This window comes from Pelodiscus sinensis, chromosome 3 (genome assembly GCF_049634645.1).
Source record: "Pelodiscus sinensis isolate JC-2024 chromosome 3, ASM4963464v1, whole genome shotgun sequence".
NCBI lineage: Eukaryota > Metazoa > Chordata > Testudines > Trionychidae > Pelodiscus > Pelodiscus sinensis.
The window spans coordinates 104,204,043-104,217,823 of NC_134713.1; positions in this window are offsets into that span (position 1 = coordinate 104,204,043).

Sequence of the window (13,781 nt, forward strand, 5' to 3'; positions counted from 1 at the left end):
GTGTCCCTTATAGCTGCCATCAGGCGCTACGCGCCCACTCCCACAGCGCCGGCCCCCCCATTCCTGTTGTGCCGGCCAGCGGCGCCCTTCCCCCCATGGCCACAGGGCCCTGCACAGCCAGGCGCGGCCCGCCCCAGGCTGTGTGCCAGCAGTGGTGGGTGGGCCGGGCCGGGCTGGGCAGCGCATGCGCCGTGCGCCCCAGGGGCAGGCCCCGGGCTGTGCACCAGCAGCTGTGGCTGGGCAGCGCATGTGCCGTGCGCCCTGGGGACAGGCCTGCGCATGCACCGTGCATCCCGAAGGCAGGCCCATGCACCCTAGGGGGGTGGGCCCACACCCTAGGGGGGTGGGCCTGCACCCGCGCTGTGCACCTGGGGGTGGCACTGTGTGCTCGGGCCTGGGGTGCCAAAATGGCTTGGGCCGTTCCTGTCTGGGATCAAGAGCTGAACTGAAGACAAGATGGAGGTTGTCACATGGCACTTATATACCTCTCCTGGCATCCTCCTGGCCAGAGCAGGTCACATGGTCAAGCAACCTATCTCTGTTTCACATGCTGGCAGCCATTATGCCCTGGTTGGTTTGCAGGTATCAGTCACATTACTCAGGTGTGTATTGGCATCTAGAGATTCATTGCCTCCTTGCTAATTAGCATAGCCATTGAATGAACATTCCTGGCACACTGTTCCGCCTCAGTCAGAGAATTTTCCAGCATCAACACGGAGTGCATATTTATAACTCCACATACAGATATTATACATGTACAGGAATAGTATACACAGAATCAGTAGAACACAGGCTTTCATGTGACACCTCACATGGCCCACTTTGTATAGACCTTTGGGGCAACTCTCCCCATGGGTTAAAATCCAATAACATGACACTACCCTTGCTCCCAAACCTCCCACTGTGGTTCTGGAGAACCATTTTGCTGTTCTGGATACGGAAGACAAGGAATCACCCCCTAAAGCAAAAGGGGAGAATCCTTGTACCTCTGAAGACTGGGAGGTCTGCAGCCACCACCACCTGGAGGAAACGTAGGGTAGCGGTGGTTGGAGACTCTCTCCTGTGGGGGGACAGAGACACCCATCTGTCACCCTGACATGACATCTCAGTAGGTACGCTGCCTGCTAGGGGCCTGTATCCGAGATGTTACGAGGGTCCTATTGAGGATTATCCAGCCCTCTGACTTACCCTGTGCTATTCATCCAAGTGGGCACTAATGATACTGCAAGGTGTGACTTTGAGCAGATCATGGGTGACTACAGGGCTCTGGGAGTACGGGTGAAAAAGTTTGGAGCACAAGTTGTGTTCTCTTCACTTCTTCCTATCAAAGGTAGGGGCCCAGGCAGAGAAGGTGCATCCTGGAGGTGAATGCCTGGATGCAAAGATGGTGTCGCCAGGAGGGCTTTGGCTTCCTTGACCATGGAACGCTGTTCCAAAAAGCACTGCTAAGCCGGGATGCGGTTCACCTTTCAAGAAAGGGGAAGAGAGTATTTGGATACAGTCTGACTAACCTAGTGAGGAGGGCTTTAAACTAGGTTTGATGGGGGCAGGTGACCAAAGCCCACAGGTAAGTGGAGAAACATGGAGACCTGGGAGATGGGTCAGAAATGGGAGAGAGCATGGGCTAGAATAGCAGAGATCAAGGAAGGACAAGGCATAACTGAAGGACAAAATCAAATCAGTATCTTAGATGCTTGTATACAAATGCAAGGAGTATGGGAAATAAGCAGGAAGAAGTTCAAGTGCTAATAAATAAACACAACTATGACATAGTTGGTATCACAGAGACTTTGTGGGATAATACACCCAGTGGAATATTGGTATGGAAGGGTACAGCTTGTTCAGGAAGGGTAGGTGGGGAAAAAGGTAGGAGGTGCTCCTTATATATTAAAAATGTATACACTTGGACTGAGGTTGAGATTGAACAAGTCTGTCTCCTATGTCTGAGTCTCTGAGTTAAGTTAAATCAGTAAAAAAAAAAAGGGTGATGTCATGGTAGGGGGTCTACTATAGACCACCTACCCAGGCAGAAAAGGTGAATGAGACTTTTTTTTAAAACAACTAACAAAATCATGCGAAGCGCAGTATTTGATGGTAATGGGGGATTTCAACTATCCTACAACATGTTGGGAAACTAACACAGCAGGGCACTGATTATCCAATAAGTCCTTGGACTAAATTGGAGACAATTTTTTTATTTCAGAAGGTTGAGAAAGCAACTGGGGAAAAGCTGTTCTAGATTTGATTTTAAAAAATAGGGAAGAACTGGTTGAAAATGTGAAAGTGGAAGGCAGCTTGGGAGAAAGTAACCATGAAATCATAAGAGTTCATGATTCTAAGGAATGGTAGAAGGGAGAACAGCAAAATAGAGACAATGGATTTCAGGAAGGCAGATTTTAGTAAACTCAGAGAGCTTGTAGGTAAGGTCCTCTGGGAAGCAAGACTAACAGGAAAAACAACTGAAGACAATTGACAGTTTTTCAAAGGGACATTACTAAGGGCCCCAAAGTGAACTATTCCACTGCGTAGGAAAGATAGAAAGTATGGCAAGAGACCACCTTGACTTAACCAGGAGATCCTACATGATCTAAAAATCAAAAGGGAATTGTATTAAAAAGTGGAAACTAGGTCAAATTACAAAGGATGAATATAAGCAAACAACGCAAATATTCAAGGGCAAGATTAAAAAGGCAAAGGCACAAAACGAGCTCAATCTAGGTAGAGACATAAAGGGCAACCAGGAGACATTCTAAAAATATATTAGAAGCAAGAGGAAGACCTAGGACAGGGTAGGCCCATTGCTCAGTGAAGAGGGAGTAACAATAACAGAAAGCTTGGAAATGGCAGAGATGCTTAATGACTTCTTTGTTTTGGTTTTTGTCAAGAAAATTGATTATGACAGGATATCTATCGTAGTGAATGCTGGTGGAAATGGAGTAGGTTTAGAATTTAAAATAAAAAAAGAACAAGTTAAAAATTACTTAGAAAAGTTTAAATGTCTTCAAGTCACCAGGGCCTGATGAAATGCATCCTAGAGTACTCAAGGAGTAGATAGAGGAGGTATCTGAGTCTTTAGCTATCACCTTCAAAAGGCCATGGAAGCTGGGAGAGATTCCAGAACACCAGAAAAGGGCAAATATAGTGGCCATCTATAAAAGGGAAAATAAGAACAACCTAGGAAACTACGGACCAGTCATTTTAACTTCTGTGTCAGGGAAGATAATGGTGCAAATAATTAAGGAAATCATCTGCAAACATTAGGAAGATGATAAGGTGATAGGGAACAGCCAGCATGGATTTGTAAAGAACAAATCCTGTCAAACCAATCTGATAGCTTTCTTTGATGGGATAACAAGTCTTGTGGATATGGGAGAAATGGTAGATGAGGTATACATAGATTTTAGAAAAGCATTTGATACAGCATGGCGTGTCTTATCCATAAACTAGGGAAATTTAAGCTAGATGGGGCTACTATAAGGTGGGTGCATAATTGTCTGGATAACCATTCTCAGAGAGTAGTAATTAATGATTCGCAGTCATGCTGGAAGGGCATAACAAGTGGGGTTCCACAAGAGTCTGTGTTGGAACCAGTTCTGTTCAATATCTTCATCAACAATTTAGATGATAGCATAGAGAGTATGCTTATTAAGTTTGCAGATGATACCAAGTTGGGAGGGGTTGCAAATGCTTTGGAGGGCAGGGTTATAATTTAAAATGATCTGGACAAATTAGAGAAATGGTCTGAGATAAATAGAATGAAGTTTAATAAGGACAAATGCAAAGTACTCCACTTAGAAAGGAACAATCAGTTTCACACCTACAAAATGGGAAGGGGCTGTCTAGGAAGGAGTACTGCAGAAGAAGATGTAGAGGTCATAGTGGACCACAAGCCAGATAAGAGTCAACAGTCTGAGACTATTGCAAAAATGATTCTGGGATGCATTAGCAGAAGTGTTGTAAGTAAGATATGAGACATAAGTCGTTTGCTCTACCCTGCACTCAGACCTCAATTGGAGTATTGTGTAGTTCTGTGTGTCACATTTCAAGAAAGATGTGAAGAAACTGGAAAAGGTCCAGAGAAGAGCAGCAAAAATGATTAAAGGTCTAGAAAATGTGACCTATGAGGGAAGACTAAAAGAACTGGGCTTGTTTAGTTTGGAAAGGAGAAGACTGAGAGGGGACATGATAGCAGTTTTCAAGTATCTAAAAGAGCGTTGCAAGGAGAAGGGAGAAAATTGTTCTCTTTGGCTCCTGATGATAGGACAAGAAGCAATGGGCTTAAATTGCAGCAAGGGAGGTTTCGGTTGGACATTAGAAAAAACTTCCTAACTATTAGGGTAATTAAACACTGGAATAAATTGTCTAGGAAGGTTTTGAAATATCCATCAATGGAGATATTTCAGAGCAGGTTGGATAGACATTTATCAAGCATGATCTAGATGGTGCTTGGTCATGCCATGAGAGGGAAAAACTGGACTTGATGATATCTCGCGGTCCCTTCCAGTTCTAGTATTCTGTGATAACTGTCGCTGCTAACTGCACCCTCCCTTTCTGTGTTATAAAATGCAATTGCATTCCAGGTATATCCCATTGTCCTGACACAACCAAATCTTTAACTTTAAGTTATAAGAGAAAGCTGCATTACATATATGGGATCCTAGCTCTTACTGTTTGAGGCGTTCTTGAACAAACAGATGGACAGACAGACATACTTACTTGCTCACAAACTCTCTAAAATATACAGTAGATATATAAATGAAATTTTATACAGCCCTTTATTTGTATTTGGACGGTCTTTTAATTTTGACAGTGTTGTGAGCACAGAAACATCTCCAAAAGTATCAAATAGGAATTGTTCTGTGTCCTTCTTCATTGACTTCACATGGAATTGAAATGGATAATTCTGGACCGTTTTGATTACTTTGCACAATTAGTTGTTTTCCATGAACAATCTGTACAACTGACCTTTATTCATTAATTCTTGCCATTGGATAGGACTGCAAAGAACAGTTCGGATAGCTGGCAGTTGCTAGGCACTAAAGCAAGCCTTCAGCAAATGGAAAAGATAAGTATGAGGATTTAAAAATACACAAGAAGCCAGTTTAATCCCTAACTTGCATCATTAGCTTTGAAGTCATCCAGTTCTATTATTCTAAAACAGGCAATTAGTGAGAGTAGTGGGCTAAAATGAACTTTCTCTGCTTTGCTGGTTCTATGTGGTAAATTTCAATAACAGATCTCTTTGATTTTTTGCATTTACCTAGAACCAAAGTTACTCATTTAAGCTTTCATATTTTCAAATCAACTTTTATATCAGCTAGTAAGAAAGAAAAAAGATTTTTCTATTAGCATCTAGATGTGGCTAGACTACAAGATCTATTCCAATGAAAATCATTCTGTGTACCTGTCTTTTTCAGCCCATTCTTCTGGCTCCTTACAAAGAGAACATTTAAATTATTAGTAATTTGGCAATGCTGAGTCTAGGTGACCTAGATTTGTGTCATGACATAAGAGTAAGTACATGCATTTACTATATATTGTATAATTTGCAGAGGCAAGATATGACTAGCTGAAACAGCACCTGAATGAATAAAGAGCTGCATAATATCTTCTTAATGTTGACATCTGCAACAAAATCCACCATTTAGATTACAAATGTGTCTTGGAATCCTGACAGTCCTATTATCTGTGACCTGCACATGATGTCTGCATATAAATGCTGGTCAGAACCAATGTCCCCTTTAATTTTTTCCATTCACGTGCAGAATCAATTATGTGCACCAAGGTATGGATAGATGTGCATGACCAACAGAAATACATGCTGCCAACTCTGAGCCCTGGGGTGCTCTGCTCAGCATTTAAATCTTTTCCGGGTGGCCATCCAACCACTTAGTTTACAGGGAACACTGGTAGAACCTGGGATTCCAGTTCCATTTGGACCTTATTAAAACATTTACATTTGATACAGTTCAAATAACTTTGTTTCACCTTCCTTGACTTGGCTTAATAAATGTTTCAGCTATTATATTAGGTCATAACATGCTTTCATAATTACATGCCATAGGGAGAATGAGAGATCTGTATTTTGTATTAGTGTGCACCTCAATTCACCTGCTTAATGGTGTTCTGTCTGGCTACCTAAAAGTGAATCAAAAGAAGCTGAAAGAAAGAACATACAGGAAACAAAACAATGGAGCTAAGGCTCCACAGAGACAAACTGGAATTTCAAAAGAATTAAAAGAACAAGGGCTGGGCCATTAATGGGAAGATACTGTGCCCAGGCCTGAAAGTAGGAATAAGAGATCCTCCGGAAAAGGGCTTTATTCCAGAGGATCGGGCCAGTCTAGACGCTTTTTTCCGGCTTTTCCCCAAGCCGGAAAAAAAGGGGCGGACATGTTTATTTAAATCCCGCGGGGGATATTTAAATCCCCCGCGGATTTCCCTATTCTGACTTTCAAAATTAGCATGCCTCTTCTGAAGAAGGGGCCAGTGTAGACATAACCTTGTTGTTTTAGTACTGCTAGGTCACAGATGCTTCAATACACTTTTGCATTTCACTTATGGATGCAGGTAAGCAACATGTCCCCTTCTGGTGAATGAATGAAGATTTCTGACTTAGTTTCTTACAGCTAATCAAGCCACCATTTAAATGTTGATTTCTCAGACGTGAAACACAGTTGCATTTTTATTTGGTGTGTAATCCCAAAGTACATAGTTCATGCAATATGGAATGACACTTTCTGAGCTTTTTAAAACCCTGATAGATTTGGCCTGTGTAAATATGCAAGGAGGTATTTTTCTCCCTTCAGTAGTCAATTAAGTGTCCTTTTTTCGTGACTCAGCTGGTACAAGTGCAACCTCTGTAGTCCAGACTTCCATAGCCTGGCAACATCTGTGGTCTGGCATCTGTGTGGGTACACCTGGGATAGAGCACTCACAGGGAAAAGCTGGGTCACATGCTTAGTAACTCCTCCACCCTCCCACAGCCCTGCCGCTGGGGGCCAGGAGTGCATCTAGCTGTCAAGGAGCTTGGTGTACTCCTGTGGGGCTGTGCTCCTGACCTGCAGCGATCGGGTTCCACAGCCACCCTGCTACTTCCCCTGTGTGTCCCCCTCTATTCAGTCAATGCCAGCCCCCCGCTGCTGCCAGAGTGGAGCCCCACAGCCAGCGGCAGCAGAGGAGCCAGCATTGGTCTCCACTGCCCCAGCAGAGTCCCTGATTCAGGACTGGTTAGGTCCCAAGGGTGCTGTACCAGACAGGTTCAATCTATATTAATATGCCCTGTCTCTACCTTTGATCTATTCTGCATCAATATTGCCCACTGTTGTCATCAGGCTGCCCTATTAGCTGGCCTAATCAGTAATAGAATGATAAGGAATTACTGAATAGTCAGAGAGGCTCAGGGTGGGAATTGGCACCCTGAGCTGTAATTCGTTCCTTAAGGTGCTTCTGTTACAATGCAACAACATGCCACTACTGACTATGGGACACCGTCTACCACTTAATTTAATTTGGCAAAATTATGCTTGATCCTTACAGTCATGCATGATACAGGAGAGGTCCATTGGGGTGGTCAACATTATTGCCATTCAACAGAGACCGTTCCTGCTCTCACTGGAATTAGCAGAAGTTTGGCCACTAGCTGTAATGGGAGTGGGATCAGACCACAAGTTGTTACATAAGCAAGGCTATTCAATCAGAGACCAGAACCCAGGATCAAAGAGAGGTTGGCATTTCCATGGAAAGAGTCAAGACACAGTAATACAGCACAAGAGAAGAGCTGAGATACATTTAAAGATGATAAAACTGTGACTAATTCCCCACTAACCTAGAGCACAAATTCCTTTAAAGCTTGTTTTTAAATTAACTAAAGGGATCCCAGCAAATCAAAGTCCAAATACCTGTTATCTTAATTGTAGGTTAACTAATACTGTCCTGCAACCTCATAGCCATGTGTCTAAATACAGTTCAACCTTGTGTGATATGGCAACCTTCGCTCTTCCATTATTTGCTTCTACTAGAACACCTCTGTTGATCTATCCACTTCTCTGAGCAGTGATGGATAAATCATTGTCTCACAGACATGTCTAAAATTAAAAACAAAGCTGAGGATATTTAAAAGAAGAAACTAGAATCTTTAAATGCCCATAGTAATATTAAGCTAGTTCAACCAGAACCAGAATATCCTCTTAGAATGTTCACCATGCGAGAGCCAGGACATCAGTCTATTCCAGCTCCTGCTGAAGTCAGTGCCAAATATCTATGCAAAGAAGGGCAAAATGGGCTATCCAAAAAGACAGATTAATAAAATGCCTCTTTAACAGTAGCAATGGCCAGTCACCAAAGTACCTGTTAACCCTACAAATGAGCAGTTATTATTAAGCACTATTTATTTCTCACCTTTAGCTTGACTTTCTCATTAGTATCATTAAATAAACCTATCTTAGGCTGAGAACCCACTGGTTTACAGGCAGTCCCCCGGTTACGTACAAGATAGGGACTGTAGGTTTGTTCTTAAGTTGAATTTGTATGTAAGTCAGAACTGGTACATATTGTAGGGGAAACTCTAGCCAAACATTTCTCCAGAGCTCAGTTTTATTCTCACACACCTCATTTCCCTCAGTCCTTTATTCTCAAGCTGAGGTGTCTGCTGAGAAAAGCCGCTCCGCGTCTCTCTGGTCTGTTGGGAGGGGGGCGCTAGCTTCCCGTCTCCCTGGTCTGCTGGGGGGAAGCAGCTAGTGCGGGGTTGGCTCACCCCGTTTGTAAGTAGGAATCCGATGTAAGTCAGATCCATGTAACCCGGGGACTGCCTGTATTTACTTGTGTGAATAACTCCACTTGCACAAATAATTGTTTCCAGATAGTTTTGTTCACCAGATATTGGCATATCCAAAGGCATATACAATGTTTTAAAGCAGTGGTCTCCAACCTTTTTAACCACAAGATCACTTTTTCAATGTAAGTGCAATGTAAGATCTATCTCAAACCCAAATATCTTTGCCCTGCTTCTTTCCCACCCCTTCTCTGAGGCTATGCCCCTGGTCTATCCCTTCTACAAGGCCTCACCCTGCTCACTCCATTCCCCTTCTTTCCCAAACTTCATTCACTTTCACCAGGCTGGTGTAGGAAGTTGGGGTGCAGTCTCTGGTCTGGGTTCAAGGGGTTTGGAGTGTGGGGACTCCAGGCTTAGCCCAGGGTGAGGGTTTGGGGTCCAGGAACGGTTTCAGGATGCAAGCTTTGAGAAGGAGTTTGGGTGCAGGGGGACTCGTGTGGGGCAGGAGGTTGGATGTAGGATGAGCTTCAGGGCAGGGACAGTCAAAAACCAAAACTAACCCACTTTGTGAGCAGTAAAAGAAGTAACAACAACCCCCCAGGTACGTACGTGTTGGGTCGGGAGATGAGAGTGAAGGACAGTGTGTGTGTGAGAGTGACAGAGATTTGTATTGCCAAGCTCCTTCCATCCCCTTCTCTCTGTGTGGAGATGGGGTACAGAAGTTGGGGGAGGAGGGACACTCTGAGGGTATGTCTACACTACAAAGTTAATTCGAACTAACAGACGTTAGTTCGAATTAACTTTGATAGGCGCTACACTAGCGGAGAGCTTACTTTGAACTAGGTAAACCTCATTGTACGAGGATTAAGCCTAGTTCGAACTTTCTAGTTCGAATTAAGGGGTGTGTAGCCCCTTAATTCGAACTAGTGGGAGGCTAGCCCTCCCCAGCTTTCCCTGGTGGCCACTCTGGCCAACACCAGGGAAACTCAATTGCCCCCCTCCCGGCCACGGACCCCTTAAAGGGGCACGGGCTGGCTACGATGCCCGTGCCAGGTGCAAGCCTGCCAGCACCCAGCTAGCAGACCCAGCACCTGGCACGGCTCGAGCCAGCCACCCGATGCCCCCCAGCCCTCCCACTCTTCCCGGGACCAGGCTGGCGGCTCCCGGGAGCTTGCCCGGGACCGCAAGAGGCGGGCACCCGCCTGGGCTAGTGCGGACATCGTGGACCTCATCCACGACCTCCGCACTAGGCACAGGAAAGTGGCCGTCTAGGGCAGGAGAGCTGCTAGCCTGGCCACCCAGGAGCAGGTGTGCATGAAAATCAAGGTGGTCCACTGAGACCCACGACCCTGAGCCCTGAGCTTACAATGGCCGTACTGGGTCAGACCAAAGGTCCATCTAGCCCAGTAGCCTGTCTGCTGACAGCGGCCAACCCTGGAGGGGATGGACCGAAGACAGTGACCAAACCATTTGTCTCGTGCCATCCCTCTCCAGCCTTCCACAAACTTTGGGCAGGGACACCACTCCTACCCCCTGGCTAATACCACTCCATTGACCCAACCTCCATGACTTTATCTCTCTTCTCTTTAAACTCTGTTCTAGTTGTAGCCTTCACAGCCTCCTGCAGCAAGGAGTTCCACAGGTTGACTCTTTGCTTTGTGAAGAACAACTTTCTGTTACTCGTTTGAAGCCTGCTACCCATTCCTTTCCTTTGGTGTCCTCTAGTCCTTCTATTATGGGAACTAATGAAGAACTTTTCTTGATGCAACCTCTCTACCCCACTCATGCTTTTAGAGACCTCTATCCTATCCCCCCTCAGTCTCCTCTTTTCTAAACTGAAAAGTCCCAGTCTCTTTAGCCTCTCTTCATATGGGACCTGTTCCAAACCTCTGATCATTTTAGTTGCCCTCCCCTCTCCCACCCTCTCTCTTCCCCTCTCCCACCTTCTTTTCCCAGTCTCCCCGAGTTTTCTTCAATAAAGAGAGATTCTATTTTTGACCACACATTTTCTTTATTTTGTACATCAGGAAGGGGGGCTAGGGAAGGGTAAGTGGAAGGAGGTGAGGGAGGAATGGGGTACGAGCCCCCGATGGGGAGGACTGGGCTGGCTCTGCGGGCTTCTTGGGGTGGAAGCTCTCCTGCAGCCACCCAATTGCCCCCTCTCCCCAGATGGCAGCCTGCGGCAAGTGTAGCCGGTCTGATGGCCGAGTGCTGTGATGTGCCCAGTGTGGGCACTCAGGGCACTCCAAGCCAGGACTGCTTTGCAAGCGGGGCACCCCTGAGAACTGTCTGTCTGGGGTGGGGGTCGGGTCCCTTTAAGCACAGCCCTCGGCTAGCCTGAGGCAGCATCTCCACACTCTAAGTCCTCCTCTGATGCCCTGCTGGCACTGCTTCCGGCCATCCTTAGGCCCGGTTCAGGGTCCACTTAATGTGGACATGCTAGTTCAAATTAGCAAAACGCTTATTCGAACTAGTTTTTTAGTTTGGATCCGTTAGTTCGAATTAGCTTATTTCGAATGAACTAATTCGAACTGTTAGTTCGAATTAGCGCTGTAGTGTAGACATACCCTGGCATCGGTGCCTCCCATCTTCTCCCTCCTACACCCTGCACAGCAAGCAGGAGGCTCCCAGGGGGGCAGCTCCAAGGCGAAGGGCAGGAGCAGCATGACAGTGGATGGAGGGGCAACTGTAGTGCCAGCACTTAATAGCTTCCTGGCCAAACCAGTCAGGATCCCCTGTCAGAGGCTCCAAGATCTACCGGTAGATCCCAATCTACTGGTTGGTGACCACTGTTTTAAAGGCACTGTGTCCTTCTTTTAATCTTCCCTAGCTATAACTACTCCACTGTAGATCCAAGTAAACTGGAAAAAGAAAAGCCCATGAGACCAGCGAGCACAGTGCTAAATAATTAATATGTGTTAGATTTCTGTCTGATGAAGTCAGTATCCCTTTGTTCATGAATGCTGTCTGTTCGGCATCGCCAGCAGGCAGGGTTATTATTTTAGCTGAGTCTTTCTCTTAATTACAAAAAAGAAATAGCCAAAGAAATTATTCCTATTGAGTTTCTGAAAGTCATTTTCAGATGCAAGTGGTAGTTATGATGCATAATTATATTTAATTTAATTTATATGTAAATGAAATTATTTCAGTTGAAATTTTACTCACCAGATTATTACAAAGTGAAAAGACAGGGTCATCTCTGACAAGAGAACAGACTTTGTGAACTGACAATAAAAATCCAAATTATATTTCCAAATTTTGATTTTTTACAAAATAATTGGTGTCCTAAGAAGCAAGACTCTTGATAAGATAGAGAGGTTGGTAACATATACCCTTGATTTTCTGAAAACTGTTGTTTAACATACATAATGGGACAAATATCTCACTTAGTCAAAACTTGCTCACATTTCACATGAAAAATTCCCATTGATTCATTGGGAATTCTTCTTGAGAAATGTGAACAAAGTTGGAACCAGTCAGGTATAACCCTAGGTATAGTACAAATTCAGCTCATTTCCCCAAGAAATAAATATTTTAAATCATCAAAATTTACAAGCATTTTGTGTTAAATCTTGGTGCCTTTTTGGTGTGTAGGGGAGGTTTAGCAAGAGGGAGGGAAATTTTTTATTTTATTTTGTGCTTTCTTGTATTTTATGTCAATCCTTCTGAGGCAGATAAAATGGTGTATCATATGATTTACTGTGTATATGTCATTTATTTCAGACCTTAAAAGTAAAAATCCTGTCTTCTTTATTTTGGATGGAAAAAGTCACATTTTCTGTTTAGATGTAATAGATACATACCTCTATCATTTTTCTGATATGTCACTTGTATGTTTGAAAAAAGAGAGAGAATGCAATAAAATGCTAAGTACACAGGGAAAAAATGGCAAGAGAGGTGTGAAGCCACCTGAGGTACCGGTTCACATCTATTGTTATGATGCCAATCACAGCTTTGTGGCTACAGCCAGTAAATGTGCATTCATTATGCCCATAGTTGTAAAATTTGGTCCTAAAATATCTCAGGTTTTTGTAGGCCCATATGTTTTCCCTCAGTCATTTGTCACAGATTTCCCCTCCAGCACTGGTGGCCTACTTGACTGCCATTCATGATCAGAGACAGTCATGTTGGCTTTCTCACGGAAAGAAGATGCTACGGGGCTTGGGCAGCACCATACTCTTTCCCCACTTGTAAAATATGAAGAGCAAGGATGAACAATCCAATGGGTGAAAGAAGAAAGTTGAAACCTATGGGGAGGAAAAGGGAATATTATGAGGGAAGCCTACAGAATCATCTTGGGATGAGGACAGAGGGACACTTAGGGGGGCAAAGGTGAGCACACGAAAAAGTGGTTGCGGGGAGATTATAGTGAAGGAGATGAAGTGGGATTATCTGAAGGAGGGAAGCCTGGCAAAGATGACAGAGGAATGAATAAGTCTTACTGCTGTTTACCAAGTAGCTAGCTGGGTGACAAGTTACAGGGAGTTAGGGCCAAGAGGAAGGGAACTTCCAAAGATCTGCAAAACTTTTCAAAATGTAAAATGCTTACTTCAGCCTCGCTAAGGAGCCCTTGCCCGTGGGTTTACATGTAATTTTCCTGTACTGAGGATTGAGACTGTTTGTTTTAATATTGTTCCCATGATGCCTCATTGTGGTACTGATGTGGCACCACAGTAATAGGGACAGAGAACAGTTTAATGGAGTTTTGGTTTGGTAATATGGCAGATATGTAAAGAAGAATTGCTTGAAAACCATTAGTTCTGAGGTTGAGACAGTTAAGATATTTGGAGCAAAGCCCTTCTTGTGTTTGAACATCCAATGACCTTGTCTATCTTTTCTCCTTTTGGAAAATGCTCTTCGGAAAAGGTATCTAATTATGAAATTTGGTATTCGCACTATGCTGACCATTTTCTCATATTTGACCCAGATGAGTCCTACATAGCTTCATTTGGGGGGGAGGGGGCAAAAATAAATTGTAGTCATTTGCTGAAGGAATATATATTTTCAC